Raw genomic sequence first — 16,372 nt, 5'->3', positions numbered from 1 at the left:
CCGATTTTACATCATTAATTGTGACCACCTGCATCTCACAGAAACGAGGTGGTCACATGCTAAACAAAAGAACCGTTGCCTAGACAACGGCTTCACACTGCAGTCTGAGTCACTGCCCTGCAGCTGCACAGTGGAGGATCGTTTCTCTCTGTGTATTACAAGGTAAGAATCTGATTACAATCCTTCTCTTTGACCAAGTATGAGTGTAAAACACAGTATCTAATTGGATCTTTTATGATCCACAGATTGGTTTCCTTGTAAGCACGAGTGGATTTTCTCCATGCCTTTGTGCATAATGTCATTTACAACCCACTGCTGAGTGGGCATGAACGCAGGACGTTCTGTTTTTCACCACTGACCACACCAATGAGGTAAATCCACACCTAATATTCTTTGGTTTCATTTATTTACCTTATAAACCACTTACGGCATTTTTCTTTTTCTTTTTTCTTTTTTGCTATTGATATTTACCCATGATGTAACATCTACTGATTGGTATGTTTCCTTTCATTTTTTTCAATGTATGTTTCGTTTGAATTGTCACCATTATATGAATTTATGTCACATACTTGCATCTGCTATGTTATATACTTGCTTGCTGGACTTATATAATTAGACTCGCCCTGATGAAGGAAATAATTTCCGAAATGCATTGGCTTTTTTAGTCTAATACATGTGGATTGTGGCAACTGCTTCCTCACTAAGGATTATTATTGATAGCTTTTTGTTTGAACTATTATGGATAAATCATTTTTGATATGAATCAGAAAGACTCATTTTCCTTTCTCTAAGAAGTATGGTATATTATGGATACTTGAACATATTGTCGTGAATCAGATATAAATACGTGCCCATCTTGGGCCCCATATGAGAGCGGTTGTGTGACCCAGTATTATTACTTGGTCTCCAGCATGTGTTGCAATTATAAGTCCGGGTGTCTCCAGACTTGTCACAGCCAACTCCTTTTCAATTGGATGTATATTCTTTTTTGAAACATTTGATTTTTACTTGAATATTCTGAACATTTTTGAATACATGGTGGTGCCCACTCTCTTCTCTGTTTGACAACAAGTTAGAGGCACCATGGTGATGGCAAGCAATGCATGACTGAATAGGATGGCAACTGTAGCAATGCGGCTAGTGTTACCATGCATAGTGAAGAGTATACAGCATGAATTGGAGGCTAAACATTGTCGCACTGCCACAGCACATCTGCCTCAGCATGCATGATTACACCCTGCATCATCTATTCAACCCCATCCAGTGTTCCACACCTCTTTACAGTATACATTCCATATAGGTGACTATTTGGTACACGTACAGGGACATGTGCATGCCCACACCAAATAGCTGCTGCCATGACCGTGCTCCCTGAAGGTGGTAGTTCAGAGTGACACACACCTATTTGTATCTGCTTGCAGGTGATGGAGGATATCCCTTGAGGCCGTGGCTACTTACCCCTGTGCGGAACCCGCAGAACAGCCATGAAGAGGAGTACAATCATGTGCACACTCGTACCCGTGTTGTGATTGAGCAGACCTTTGGCCTGTTGAAGGCGCGGTTCCGCGGCCTAAGCAGGTCTGGTGGGGCACTCCTATATAGGCCTGAGAAGGTTGCAAAGATCACCATGGCCTGTGTCATGCTGCACAACATGTGCGTCCGAAGGAATGTACCATTGCCACCTGACATTGACATGCATGGGCCAGGTGAGGATGAAGGGGATGGAGACGGAGGTGAAGGAGCCCCCCGCCAGTACGTGATGCACGGGACGGCCATGCTGTATGCCAAGCACTAATTGACGAATACTTTTGAAACACAGGGACGATGAATGACTTGTGTCAGTCAGACACTGGGCCAATGTGAACATACACAAATGGAATGTTGGTGGTTGGCCACTGAACACCGTAACACATTAAATGGATGAACACGAAAAATAAAAATGTCCAGCCATGGATTTTTCTCATCACAACTTGTGTATTATTTGTAACAGCAACACTGTGCCCTCTCCCCCCTCCCAGAACCCCCCAACAAACTCCCTCACCCACCCCACATACCCCAGTGAATAGGCCAACAAACTCCCTCACCCACCCCACATACCCCAGTGAATAGGCCAACAAACTCCCTCACCCACCCGACAGATCCCAAATGTCCCCATGTGTGCAACAAACAGTGTTGCCTTCACCATTGTAGTTCCTCACATATTGTCATTTGCCATAATGTCATTTCTTTGTGACTTTTGGGTCTGGGGGTGCCATGGCCAAGCGCCGTGCGCTCCTGCGCGTTAAGCGCACAGGGCTTGATTTCACCGAGGTGGAAGGGCATGACGTGGTTGAGGTGTCTATTATCAGTCACCTGGTTTAGCCATGGTGTGGCTGCTACACTTGCGTGATGTTCGCAAGAAGGGCCTGGGTCAGTGATCCCATGCACTCCCGGAATGCACACGTGGACGCCTCCACGGCAGCTGTATTGGCAGCAATGGCCGTGGCTATGGCCTTCATGGCCTCATCACCAGCGATGACCTGTTGTCGCATTATCTCTAGCATTTCTTCTTGGTGGGCCTCTACCCTTGCCAGACGTACCTCGAAGGGGGTTTCAGCCGCAGGTGTACTGGTGGACGGCAGGGTGGTGGAAGGCAGGATGGTGGAAGGCAGGGTGGTGGCTGGCGGGGTGGTGGAAGGCAGGGTGGTGGCTGGCAGGGTGGTGGAAGGCACCTGCGTGGGGTCCTCGTCCTGGGCAGTGTCCTCCTCGAAGATGCCAATGTCCGATTCTCCAAGGTCGGAGTCATGCAGACATGGGTCATTCTGGCTCTCAGTCTCCAGAGGTGGGGGGGTGCTGGCAATGGATGTTGGGCTGGGCGTTCCGGACATTACCTCTGCCTCTTCAGCCACCTCTGTGGACACCAAGTCCGTGGTGGCCGGCAGAACAGCTACCAGTGTCGCAGCAGGTGCCCCCTGCAGGGTTGATGCCTTGCGTGGCACACTGGGTGTGGCTGCAGGCAATTTCTTGGACGAGGGGGTGGCGGTGGCCCTGGTCCCCTTGCGTGCACTGGATGTGCTCGCACCCCTGTCCTCTGTTCCACCTTCCTCATCGGTGCCTGGGAGATAGAAGAGATGCAGGTCATCAGTGATGTTGCCAAATGGCAGCTGTGATGTTTTGCGGTGTGATATTTTCATACATACAGGTACAATTTTATTTCTGTTGTGTGGCATTTGATGTACTGAGGGGACATGTTGGCAATCATTGCATGGCTGGTGGCATTGGATTCTTTTGGTGTCTGGGGGGATTGGTATTTTCACTCATCATGCATGTGGTGCAGGGGGTGGCACTCATTATTCTATTGATTTATTGATGTCGCCTTGGGACATGCATTGGCGTGCCTAATCTGACTTCAACATCACTTGTGTCACATCATGTTTTGTTTTGCGTGGATGTGATGGTTCACTAACCTTCCTCTGTTGTAGTTGCTGCGCCAAACTCCTGGTCTCCTATCCGGGTCGATGAATCCACTTGCGATCTCCTCCCATGAAGTGAGCTTTACAGGGGAGTGTGTGCCACCGCCTGTCGCCATTGCGGCCCTCCGGTTCTCTGACAGGATCTTCCGGACCCGGAGGCAGAGGTCATCCCAGCGCTTTCGGCAATCCCGTACGCTCCTTGGGGTGCTCTCCACTGCCGACACCCTCGTAGAAACCTCCTGCCACACCTCTTTTTTTTGGGTTTGGGTCGCATGCTTAAGGTCTGTGCTTCTGATGATATCAGCATGCTGTTCGAGGGTGTTTGCAAGCATTGTCCGTTCAGCATCACAAAAACGCTGCTGCCTCTTCCTTTGGGTGCTTTTTCTGGTGGCCTTCGACATCCTGATTGAGTTGTGGCACTCAACAACACGGGTGTAGTGGTGGTTATGGAGGATGGCAATAGATTATGTTTTTAAAGATGGCCGGCGGCCCATTTTCCGTTCCTGCACGATGACGTAATTTCCGGATCCGGTTTTTACATACACGGTGATACCGTGCCGGTATCACTGTGCCGGTGTTCAGGTGTTGGTATGAAGCGGTAACGCTATGGGCGTGCCGCGCGATGCCGGTATGAGGGGGTTGGTGGCACTTTACCGGCATGGCGGGATTGCCACTACCGGCATGGGGGAACGTGCGTGCTCGTGCACTCGTAATCACCCGCTGTTAGCGGGTTCATACGTGCACGGACACGCTCATTCCGGCATGCCGGAAATGGACCCGTTCTTACCGGCCAACTCATAATGAGGCCCAATGGTTGCAAATACTTTACCAGTAATGTCTAAAAGAGACAGTAATCGATAAATCTCAAGGTCCAACCTGTCACCGTTTTTTGTGGACAGGTACTAGAATTGATCTATGCCATGATAATGGGACCTTTTCCGCTGTGCACACCTTTTTAAAGAGCATTAATAATATTTCTGCCCGAGTATATGGATCTTTTCAATACTACTACTGCAAGCCCATTTGGACCGGGGCCTCTGAAGTTATTTAATGACTCTTTTCATGCCATTTAGAGTAAAGTTTAATGGCCATTTAATCTTCCTTACCTGGTCTAAAGGGGGCTCATACATTTTAGACTATATTAACTTAACCCAGGTGTCTTTCGTGATAGGGTTGATGATCTCCTGTGCAGAGTTTCCCCTTGCTTTATTTAATAGTTTCCATATGGAACTAGTATTGTTGTCTTTGAAAGCCTCCATCATGTGCTGCCATTTGAAATTCAATCTCAATTTTTGCTTTCTTTTGATCCAGTTTCTATATTGATTGCACTAACCTTTTACGTTCTATCCTTCTCTTACCAAGGTCTCTACATCGAAATGCTTATGTTTCTCCCCCTTCCCCTCCCTCGAGGTCAGGGGCCTTACTTTTGGCACTGCAACATAGGTGGATAGTTTCTCAAACAATTCCATCTCATCGCTTGTTAATATTGTCAGTGCATGCAGTGTTTTTAAGATCTGCCGTATTTCCAACATACCTTTTTAATACTTGTAACTGACCATTTCCTCTGTAATTGGGTGTCAAATTGGCCAGACCCCTGCCCTTCACATTGTTCGCAAATATATTCAGATGAATACTAAGGACAGCATGATCGTTAAAAGGGGAGTCGTGGATTTTAAAATAGTTTGTTTATTGGAGAACAGGAGGCATTACCACAAAGGTAGTCCAATATTGCATTTTTCTTTCCATTGGACCATGTGAGCCTACCTGGTTTATCACTAGTGGTCCTGCCATTTAGGATCCCTAGATCCCACTCTGCCATGAACTCACGCCATTCCACTCCTTTGCTATTAACCTTAGTGCAAGACAAAGTGTTGGTTGTCACAACATTTTAATATATTCCTTTATGATATGATATGATTGGTTATTTATAACGTGCTTAATACCCATGCTTAATACCCAGAGGTTTCTAAGCGCGGACCCGGGGATCAAACCTGTGTTGCTCCGTGTCGTCTTGTTTCCAAGGCGAGCATGTTGCCACTGAGCTATCCTCCCGAGACAATTGGCCAGACCCCTGCCCTTTAAATTGCTCACAAATATATTCAGATGAATACTAAGGACAGCATGATCGCTAAATAGGGAAGCATGGATTTTAAAATCGTTTGCATATTGGAGAACAGGAGTCAATATCACAAAGGTAGGTTACTTCACATCCTGCATTCAGATCTCCTCCCAACAATATTGTGTAGTTATTAGGCAACATACCCCACTTGATGTTTATTTCATCTATACAATCGAATATTTCACTCGTGAGGTTTTTGTTTGGGGGATCATATACGTTTATCACCAATATATTGGGTTAGTCTGACAGTACCTATGCAATACAAATATGCACAAAGCAAAAATGGTTAATGACAATAGATATTTTATTATCCCCAAAATGCTGAGTTTAATCGTTGTTCATCGAACGTTAAAGCAGCTGGCAGCCCACTCAAGAAATATAGATTATTACTTCACTTGGGTCAATGGGGTGGGCTGTGCTCTCTTTCAGGAGAAAATGATGCCGTCTCCCACCAATAAAAAAAATCAAAAAGTGTAGTCCTCCTGAAGCTATGACGCACCTTACACATCATCTAGTTCTGGGGTGGGCAGCTTAATTGCAAGTTCATTGCCGTTTATATTGGAAGGAGAACTGAAGGACCCAAAAGGGTGATATTTGCTTATACACAAAGGATAGAATTGCATAAAGTGAATTTTCTTAATGGTTACGCTCCAACTGGCCAACTTTTTTTGTAGAAATGTTTGTGAAATCTCAACCATATTTTCTCCTATATGATGTACGTTTGTGGGGAACTGAATGTAATAATTTCTCCTAAATTAGATAGATCCCCTCTATCCTTAGCCGGCAGTTCTAGAGCAGGGAAAGTGCTGGAATATCTAACCAGAAGAGTGGGCACGATTGATTTATGGTGCCCACTAATTCCAGATTAAAGTGATTACATATTTTATTCATATCCACATAAGACACACTAAAGGTTAGTTTTTTGATTTATTCAGGGGAAGTTGCGAACAAATATAAAACACTACTCAGGGTCATTTCTGACCACTGGCCGATTATAATATGTATGAGATTTCCAAGACACTAGAGCCCAGCCCCTAAATGGAGATTGAACCTACCAGTATTGAAATATCAAGACATTGTTACACAAATTGATAGCTTTGATAGATTGGGCCTTAAATTCAAGTGTTGCTACAATTAACATGGGAAACCCTAAAAGCTTACCTTAGCGGAATTTGTATTTCGACATGAGCAGCTAAACATAGGGGGTTCATGGAGCATGTGACAGCACTAACTCCTAAACTTGTAAACCAATTGAAAAGTGCAAGGGCAACATTTGACAAGGACTATAAGCAAAAATGAAAAACTCTTTTCGAAAGGGAATCAGGTCATTTTGAAGAAGGGGACAGACCTACCAGCCAGTTGGCATTTAATTTAAGAAGTATCAGCAAGATAACATTATTCACCAGATTAAAAAACCTGATAAGACCCTGGTAAAAGAGGATCTAGATATTAATGTTCAATGCATACATTTTTAGTGAGACCTCTACGACGAACACAGGCCAGTAGTAGACCAACACACAGTGACTGTTTTTCTGAACTGCAGCTACCAACAGATATTATGAACAGATATGGTTTGTGCCCAGTGGGATCTTTGAATTGTAAATACTGTCTCAATCATCATTCACTAGAGAATCTTAAACATTTGCTGATAATTTGTCCAGCATTAGTCGGGAAACGCACAAAGCACTTTAGGAAGTTTAGTTATGGGCAAATAAATGCTAGCGGACAGGATGTCTAGAATGAGTAGGCTGATAGGACTACTTCAATGGTGATTGCTCTGGTAGATTTTTTAAACTCTTCAGTGCTGAATGACCATGCCGATACGAATACTAATATGTGAAGATATCCCTTTGTATTTTTTATGTTTTTATGAATACAGTACATTTGATTACATTTAATGAAGTATTAATTTTGATGATCTTATTGATGTGTTTATGAAGTGATGTATTTTATAATGTTTTTAATTTGTTTAGCATGTCTGATCTTCCTGATTTTGTTAAAGGCAGTTTTTGCTGAAGAAGAATAAAAAAAGAAAAGAAGCTACCAACAGTACAACAAAAAGCTATCCCTCTCTGTCCCACTAACTAACCCTCTCCAACCCTCCTTCCTTTTCAGGTCCCCCTGACCATGCATCTGGAGACCATGAAAACGGCACTGACGCACGGTATAAATCTCAATAACATATTAGCAAGGCTCTAGACGCATGATAATAGGCCTGCAGATTACAAGGCGGTTGTGCTTTGTGAATTATGTTTCTAGATTTGGTGTTTTACCTGGATAGATTGATTTGATATTGGCGGGTGGTAACAATGTAACTTATGTATATAAATGTTCTTTTTGTTTTTAGAAAAACCTGAAAATGTTTGTAATAGAATGTATTTACTGAATCATATAAAGGTTCTTTTTGCAATGTTTAGTTTATATTTTCATTATTCTGTGCACAGTAAAAATATATCAAATAAAAGAAAACATGAGCAGAATGTTCAGACAGACATCCTCATGGCGTCTGTGGGCCATGCTCCCTTTCTTTCCTTACTGCTTTCAGGGAGAGGGGTTTTGCAGGCCTCCAATTGATGCAGTGTCCCAAATGGTGGGTTCATGGCCCAACTCCTTGCAGACAATGTACAATAATTCTGTTATACAAAGCACTCTCGAAATATAATAATGTGCATGCCAAAATGAATGTCGACAGTTGCACAATGGGATGGGCTGTGCCCCCAACACTCATTATGCATCAGCCGCTGCTAGTTAACACCCATCCTCCATTTTCCAAGGTGGAGTTTCAGGTCAACCAGTGACCTCTCTGTTGTGACTTTCATTGTATATGCAAAACATTTATGCTGATTCACAAAGCGGTTACTGGTAGTAATTATTTCTTAGTCCAGATTTAGCCCACAAGAGAGACTATTCAAATCCCATAAAAGTTAGCAGGGGTAGCTTTCACTTAGTCCTGACTTACTCCTGGAAAATAAATCCAGGTTTACTACTGGTAACTTCTATATGAATTGAATAATCTCTCTGCAGGACTAACTCCTGGTAACATATTTGTCAATTGGATTTATGGTGTTTCAAGGATATTGTGCTGGTTTTGTTTTAAAGTAGGGTTGTAGGCCTAATCCCCATGTACAGACTGTTGTAATTAGCTTAGGGTTGTTCGATTTGGATACTTTGGGCCAGATAACAGAAACTTTGAAACTGTGCAAGTGCAAAGTTTCACCGTATTAGCACTAGGGCTAAATTTGCCCTAGTTAAAAAACTTTGGAGCCATATTGGGAAATATTTGCACCATGACAAGGGCACATTTTCATAGTATAATCACTGGCGCCAACATTTCCGTTCTGAAAAAAAAATACTATTTCAATGCATTTTTTACACCAGGAAAAGTTTGCTCTACTGCCAGTGGCGTATTTAGGTTTTCTGCTGCCCTAGGCCGAACTAAGTGTTTGCACTCCCCAACTCCATTTCTCCTCTGCCAGATTCTGCACCTTCACCACATTCTGCCCCTTCAACAGACTCTTCTCCATGGCCAAACTACATCTCGTCACCACAATCTTGTCCCATTTTGGCTCCATAACATAAGGACGTTTTGAAGGTTGACGGATTACAAAGTTATTATTCCACTCTAATTCAAGCCTTTTTTCTTCTATTTTATGTTGGTTGAAAGAGTGTATTCAGGTCTCTGCTGCCCAGGATTTGGAGAAGGCAGTGTGTTCTTCAGTGGAGTGCACTAGAAGGACTTATTAAGGCCAACTGCCTAGTTTTGGTTATGTCCGAGAACAATCTTTTAGAGGAAGTAATCGGAACATAAAGTGTCTGCCAATTGGACATAAGTGAGCAAGAGTTGGAAAGAGTAATTGTGCTTTCAATGCTAATATCTGGTTTCTCACGAGTTGTCTGCTGTCACCCCATGAGAAGTACCTAGCCTGGCCTGTAATATGAATGTTTCAGGAAACATAACTACATTTCTATATTCAGTCTTGTGAAGTGGTATAGTTTACATATGATATATATAAGCAGTGGTTCGGGCGCATCTTTAAAAAAATGTTGATTAATAAAAGAACCTTCTCATGGTTTAATCTATGGTGTTAGCAGGGGGAATAATGGACCAAAGGTAAGTTACCACTTGCTGCTGCCCATGCACCTCCAAACCCTTGTTATGGAATGCCATTAAAATATTGCAAAAGCGCAAGTGAAATTTAAAAACGTTACCTGAGCATAAACACCTAATTGGAGTAAAGACAGTTGGTGAAGCAGTGGAGGCTGGTGAATTTTTTAATTGGAGGGGCGTAAAATGTTTGCCTCGAATATGCATCAGCGAACTAGCATAACAAGGGAGGTCAAACCAACCCATGAGGGTTCGGAGGGGTTGTCCCCTCGAGAAGATTTCTTTTTTTTAAATGGTTTAAAATGTGCATTTTCTTGCACGCTTTGTGAAAAAGTGGGTAAAACAGTAAGTTTGCCATCAGTTTTGTATAGAGTGCAAGCAAAGAATTAAATCTATGTAAGTCACCAAGAGTGCACAAGAGCTTTTCCTCAAAAAATGTTCATTATACCTTTGCCCACAATGTATACAAGTATAAACATTTTCAAGCAGGCTGTATCCATACATATTCATGCAGACTGCACCAATGGATGCCATCATTACCATATAGCGTTGTAGCGCTATATAAAAGCCTAATTATTATTATTATTATTAGCTAAGACTTTAGCGGTCAGGGCTCAATGACTGATTATGCTCCAAATCACTCAAGCGTTGTTGCTGGTCAGCCAGACTCAGGAAAACAAAACTCACTCACTAAATGACAAGTGAATTGAAATAAACGCTATACAAACATTATTCTGGTGGAAATCTGCCGCCGTAGGCCTGGGCCTACTTAGCCTTATTGTAAATATGTCACTGTCTACTGCTAATACCATTCTGTATCAGTACTACGGCAAACTTTGCTCTGATGCAAAAATGCTTTGAATGTGCATGTTTTTTGCAGTAGGGAAAGTGTGCCTTAACACTTATACCATGAATAAGGGAGTAGTTTCTTATCTGTAACTCCATTTCTCCAGCGTTGGTATCTTTCATGGATTCACATGCTGTGAATATTTCTCTTTCATCAGGCTGGGAAACCTCGGTAACTTTAACTTAGCGTTTTCCTATAGAATTCGACACTTTAGTGTCCTATCAATGTCCTTTTTGGGTGCTTTAGTCCCCACCAATAGGATGCCTGGTATAAATAGCCCCGCCCCCGTGGCAGGCACATGTGAATCCATGAAAGATACCAACGCTAGAGAAATGGAGTTACAGGTAAGAAACTACTCCCATCTCCAGCATTGGATCTTTCATGGATTCACACGCTGTGAATCCATTCCACATGTTTCTGCCCCAGACAGTAAGGCCTTGTGAAGGTATGCGGCACCGCCCAGGAGGCTGCCTGGCAAATGTCCACCAGCGGTATCCCAGACCACAAAGCCGCTGACGATGCAGTGGACCGCATGGAATGAGCCTTCGGAATCCACCTCAAAGGCTTCCCAGCTTTAGTGTGACAAAACGAGATTGTAGAGGAATGTCAGTGAGAAAGTCCTTGTTTGGAGATTGCCTGCCCCCTGTTGGAGGGCCCATACGCCACAAACAGCTGTTGTGACTTCCTGAAGTCCTGCGTGCAACTCAGATAAAACTTCAGGGCCCTCTTAACGTCCAGGGAGTGCAGAGTCCTTTCCGCCGGCGTGGATGCGCTAGCAAAAAACAAAGGCAAAGCAATAGAAGCAAGTTTGTGAAATGCAGATGGCACTTTCGGAATAAAGTGCGGGTTAGTGGCCAGGAGAACTTTGTCTTTCAGAAACCTCAAATAAGGCAGGTCAATGACCAGTGCTTGCAATTCAGACACCCGCCTGGTCGAGGTAATGGCCACTAGAAAAGCCACCTTCCAGGAGAGGAACTTCAAAGGAGCCGTTGACATGGGCTCAAAAAGAGGTCTCATCAAAAGCCGAAAGAACCACATTAAGGCTCCACACCGGCGCAAACTTCTTCACCGGAGGAAATGTCTGAAACAACCCCTTCAGAAAATGTTTCACCAAGCGATCACTGAATAGAGGAGCAGCATGGCGCTTTCTCGTGAACCAAGATATCGCCACCAAATGTACCTTACTGGATGACAATGCCAGGCCCCCTTCCGCCAGGTGTAACAGGTACAGGAGAACCTGCGCCGGAGAAACGTCCAAAGGCTCAACCCCAGGCTAACCCTTATACCATTCACAGAATCTCATCCATTTATTACCATACGAGACATTTGTGGACGGCGCCCTCGTTGCCTCCAAAATCCATCGACACTCTCGTAGTATAGCTAACTGACCGAACTCGGAGAGGTCAGGAGACACGCCGCTAGGCTGAGAGATACCGGATCGTGTTGCCACACTCTGCCGTCGCCCTGAGATAGGGTATCCGGATCCGCTCCCAACCAAATCGGCTCCTCCACTGCCAGATGAAGAAGATCTGAAAACCATGTCTGACTGGGCCAGAACGGTGCCACCAGAATTACTCGACACTGGTACTTCCGAATCCACTGGATGGTCCTTTGAATGAGAGGGAAGGGGGGAAACGCATACGCAAAGAGACCCGTCCAGGGGAACGAAAACGCGTCCCCCAATGACTCGGGATGAACCTCTCTGCTGGCAAACTCCAGACACCACTTGTTTTCCCTCGTAGCAAACCGATCCAATGGAGGATGCCCCCATCGCCGGAAGATCCATGTCACCTGCTGCTCATTCAGCCTCCACTCGTGCAGCTGACTTGCGTCCCTGCTGAGCATGTCTGCTTGAACATTCAGAACTCCGGGCAGATGGAAAGCGACAATGCTGATCCCTTGAGCAAGAGCCCAATGCCAAACGTTGTGTGCCTCCTTCGACAGGACTCTGGAATGTGTGCCCCCCCCCTGTTTCCTCAAATAGAACATAGTGGTGGTTGTGATGCTGGAAATGCATTGGAGGGACAGGGCCTCCCTGTCCTTGTCCTGTAGTCCTTTTTCATTTGTGTTCTGTATTGTTTTCTGCCCAGGAGTCCATGTGGGACTCCTGGCAGTGCAGCTCTTCCTGTTTTTGGTTTGGTGTACAGACCCATGGGATACCCTTATGGCACCAATGGGTGGGGGTGCAACCATGTGCCCCTAGTGTATGTTTTTGGGCACCTGTGTGTGGCCCACAGAGCAGGGTATAGGCTGGTGGCAGCTCCATGCTGAATTTGACAGGCGCTCGGAGTATCCTCCATTTTGGGATACCCAGGCCCTGCCATTGGAATCAGTTGATTCCTGAAAGGAAACAAGATGGCCCCTGTGGCCTCTTGCTTTCTATTGCCTGTTACCTTGTTTTCCCAAAGTCCTGGGAAGCCCGGACTCTGTCCCTTCCCCCTGACTGGCTGTTGGGTGGAAGTTCCGTATATGGTGTTGTTGTGAAGTCCAGGCCAGACTGGCTGAAGTCTTCCCAGTGACTGTATGTTGTGGGTACACCCTGTGGGTGGGACCTGGGTGAATGGAGTGTGTGACCAATATGCACTTCTTGTTGTGGATGTCTGGTTTCTGCTTTGAGAGACAAAGACTGAGACAGCCCTGCCCAAAACTGGCATGAATGCAGTGTGTAGTGTTGAATGGCTGGGTACTTGTCCTAATACACATTCCTTGTTGTGAGTGTCTGAGAGGGAGGAGTATGGCCTGAATGCACTGTATGCCTGATTGGCTGACTGACTACATGAATGGCCTTCTGTATGATTGGCTGCTAAGTGTGACCCAGCAGTGTGGATGAGAGACAGAATAGTATATCTGGGGACCTCTCACCACTGGAAACTGTTCAGAAGCTGAGTCAACATTTGAAGAGTAACTGGAACGGCTTATCCTCGATGCCCAGCTGGAAGAAGACCTGCTGCTGTGTTTGCTTTGACCCGATCCGAAAGCTTCCGAGTTTGTCGAGGACTGATCCAAGGCACCATTGAGCACCGCTAACCTTTGCTAAAGCTCCCTGGAAGCCAGACCTTCGAAAGGCTGCCGACCAGAGACGGGGACCGGCGAGGAGAACGAAGTGAAGCACCTGGACATCGACGAAGTCCATTGCCGTCGACCAGGGTTCCGAGCAACGCCGTAACTGCTGGGGGCCCGTCTAAGCCGTGTTCCCCCAGAAGAGGGGACCGCTTGACGCTGTGCCGCCGATGACCGGAGCCGTCCGCCTTTTTGCCTAAGATTGTTGAATGGAAGGACTCCCATGTCCGCAGCGTCGACCGCTTTATCCCGCCAGAGAAAGTCGAGGACGCTGATGCGCCGAGGAGAATCCGCCGGTGGGTTTCCCGCCACCTGAAGACCACAAAGACTTTGATGACTCGACGCCCTTGTCGGGCCACAGTTCTTTACAAACTCTTTGCGGTCCAGAACTATCAAATGCTGAGGTGCGCCGCATACCTCATCCTCGCAGGACGTCACCGACGAGCACCGCCTGGATCGACGCCGTGGTCTCGGCACCCTTCGAACTTTTCATCGATGGCATCAACGTCAAGTTCTCTTTCTTCGATGCCTCTCGACGATCCGTGGCTCCTGCTTTAAAGGGAGTCACTCAAGAAGGATCCATCGACGCCTCTTTGAAGAACTCTGCTCTACTAGGAACATTGGGGGGGGTAGAAACATTATAGAAGGAGATAAGACTCTTAGGACAATATATGGACTGGGCTTGTGATACATCTTTGCTTTACAGGTTGCCCAGGTGGGAGGATCTCCACACAGAATTGTGTCTAGGTAACAGGGCCAGTATTCTGCCAATTGTTCTCACCAACTGCTTTCCCTTCTATGTCTATTGTTGGTTGCCTGTATTAAGTGATCTGTGCGACATTTAACTTAAGTACAGTTGATGCTCTTTAATGAGATCTGATAATAATTGTGGTACCACTTTAGAACTGTATATATTTACTATTGTTGATTCTCTGAGCACAAAGTGAGTTATTGTGATAGTGTACATAACATTGAATATTAATTATATAAAGACTGTGTTTTAACCAATACAGTGTGTGGACATTCCTTTGTTCGGGCTTGGGGACTACACTATACATGAGAACCAGCCTGCATCATCTCCTGAGAAGCTAGGCCTTGATTGCTCGACCAGCGCTACCCTATAGAGAATCTTGGCTGGGGTCCTCTGTGCCTCTCCTCTGCCATATAGAGAGCAGAAGTACAGACACCCCCCTCCAGTCTTTACAGCTGTATTGTCCGTTAACACCCTCACCACTGATCCGTGGAAGAAACTACTTTAGAGCCCAGTGCAGCACCCTCAACTCGAGCACATTGATATGTAACAAAGTCTCCACCCGAGACCATGGGCCCTGCGCACCTGTGATCTGTCGAGGTGTACCCCCCATCCTACGTGGGAAGCGTCTGTTACGATCGTAAACTGGAACTCCGGCTCCAGCAAGGGCATCCCCCTTACAAGATTGGCTGTGCCCGTCCACCAGTGAAGAGCGTCCACCAAGCTTTTGTCAACCACCAACTTGTCTGACCACAATCCCTGACTCTGCTACCATCTGTCTGTGAGGCACTCCTCCACCGCCTCATGAACAGGCAGCAATTGAGAAGAAGAGTGATACACAATGCCATGGCCCCCAACAGTGACATGTAACCTCGGACCGAGATCACTGTGCCCCTTTTCCACTCGCGTGCCTTGGCCCGCAACTTGTCCACACACTCGCTGGAAGGCCTCACCAGATTTTGCTGGGTAAGTAATTACGCCCCGAGAAACACCAACTCTCTGGACGGCGTCAAATATGATTTTTCGATGTTGACGGCAAATCCCAGCCTTTGCGACAGCCGCATGGTCACCATGAGAGACTCCCGCATGGTCGCCATGAGAGACTCTCGTGCCCTTCCCTGCGATTAACCCCTCACCAACCAATCGTCCAGGTAGGGTTACAAATGATGAACTTCCCTCCGGAGGAAAGCCGCCACTGGAGCCAGACACTTTGTGAACGTCTTGGGTGACGACTTCAGACCAAACGGGAGGACCCAAAATTGATAGTGTTCCTCTTCGACCACAAAATACAGGAACCTGCGGTGCTTCCGCCGCATAGGGATGTGAAAATAGGCATCCTGCAGATCCAAGGATGCCAGGAACTCGCCCGGCCTCACCGACCAGATGACATTTTGAAGGTTGAGCATCTTGAACTTCAGGCGTTGCAGATTCTTGTTCAACACCCGAAGATCTAGAATAGGCCTCCACTTGCCGTTGGGATTTTTCACAACCAAGTATCATATCTGGCCATAATCACCAAGGAATTTGCAGCCTGCACAGTCTTAGCCCCTATTTTAAGACCTTTTTATCAAAAGCGTCCTGCTGTCCTGGCCTCACTGTCCGGGGGCATCACACCTTTAGGTTGGCTCCTGGCCTTACAGCTGGCAGGTGCCGACACCATGGACTCGGCGTGGGCTGCAACACAAGGCATCTAGGGGTAGACTGCGGAGCCTTGAATGTCTTTTTAAGGCAACCTTTCACAGCTGGCTCTGAAAAAGGGGGGGTGCATCGTGCGCAGGCCCTCCTGCCATATGTGGTCAAGTATCGGCACCAAGAAGACCATCTTCCTCCGCTTGCATATATGGTCAAAGAGGAAGCAGTCCTTACGTTCCTCCTCCGGCACCAGCCCAATCTCCAGACATGCTTTCGACATCAGGGCGTGGAATGCCCCAATATCATCGAGAGGCGATGGCTGAGCTGGACTATGGGGCTGCTCCACCTCCACGTCCGTGTCCCACGGGTCATCCCTCGTCTGCGACGACAACACAGTAGACAGAGC

At 46.1% G+C, this 16,372-nt stretch overlaps 1 protein-coding gene and 1 long non-coding RNA gene across 4 annotated transcripts in view; one reads left to right on the top strand and one right to left on the bottom strand.

The window, feature by feature from the left end:
• SLC13A5 (solute carrier family 13 member 5) overlaps positions 1–16,372 on the bottom strand; it is an 856,016-nt gene that overhangs the window by 704,516 nt on the left and 135,128 nt on the right. The gene's annotated exons all lie outside the window — the stretch shown is intronic.
• LOC138489659 (uncharacterized) lies at positions 26–1,192 on the top strand. Its single transcript, XR_011274856.1, has 3 exons — positions 26–162; positions 246–371; positions 617–1,192. It is a non-coding gene; the product is annotated as an uncharacterized lncRNA (long non-coding RNA).

Source organism: Ambystoma mexicanum, chromosome 9, assembly GCF_040938575.1.
Source record: "Ambystoma mexicanum isolate Mex_15411 chromosome 9, UKY_AmexF1_1, whole genome shotgun sequence".
Classification (NCBI taxonomy): Eukaryota; Metazoa; Chordata; class Amphibia; order Caudata; family Ambystomatidae; genus Ambystoma; species Ambystoma mexicanum.
The sequence above is the reverse complement of the archived record's forward strand: the minus strand, read 5'-3'. Positions and strand labels throughout refer to the sequence as shown.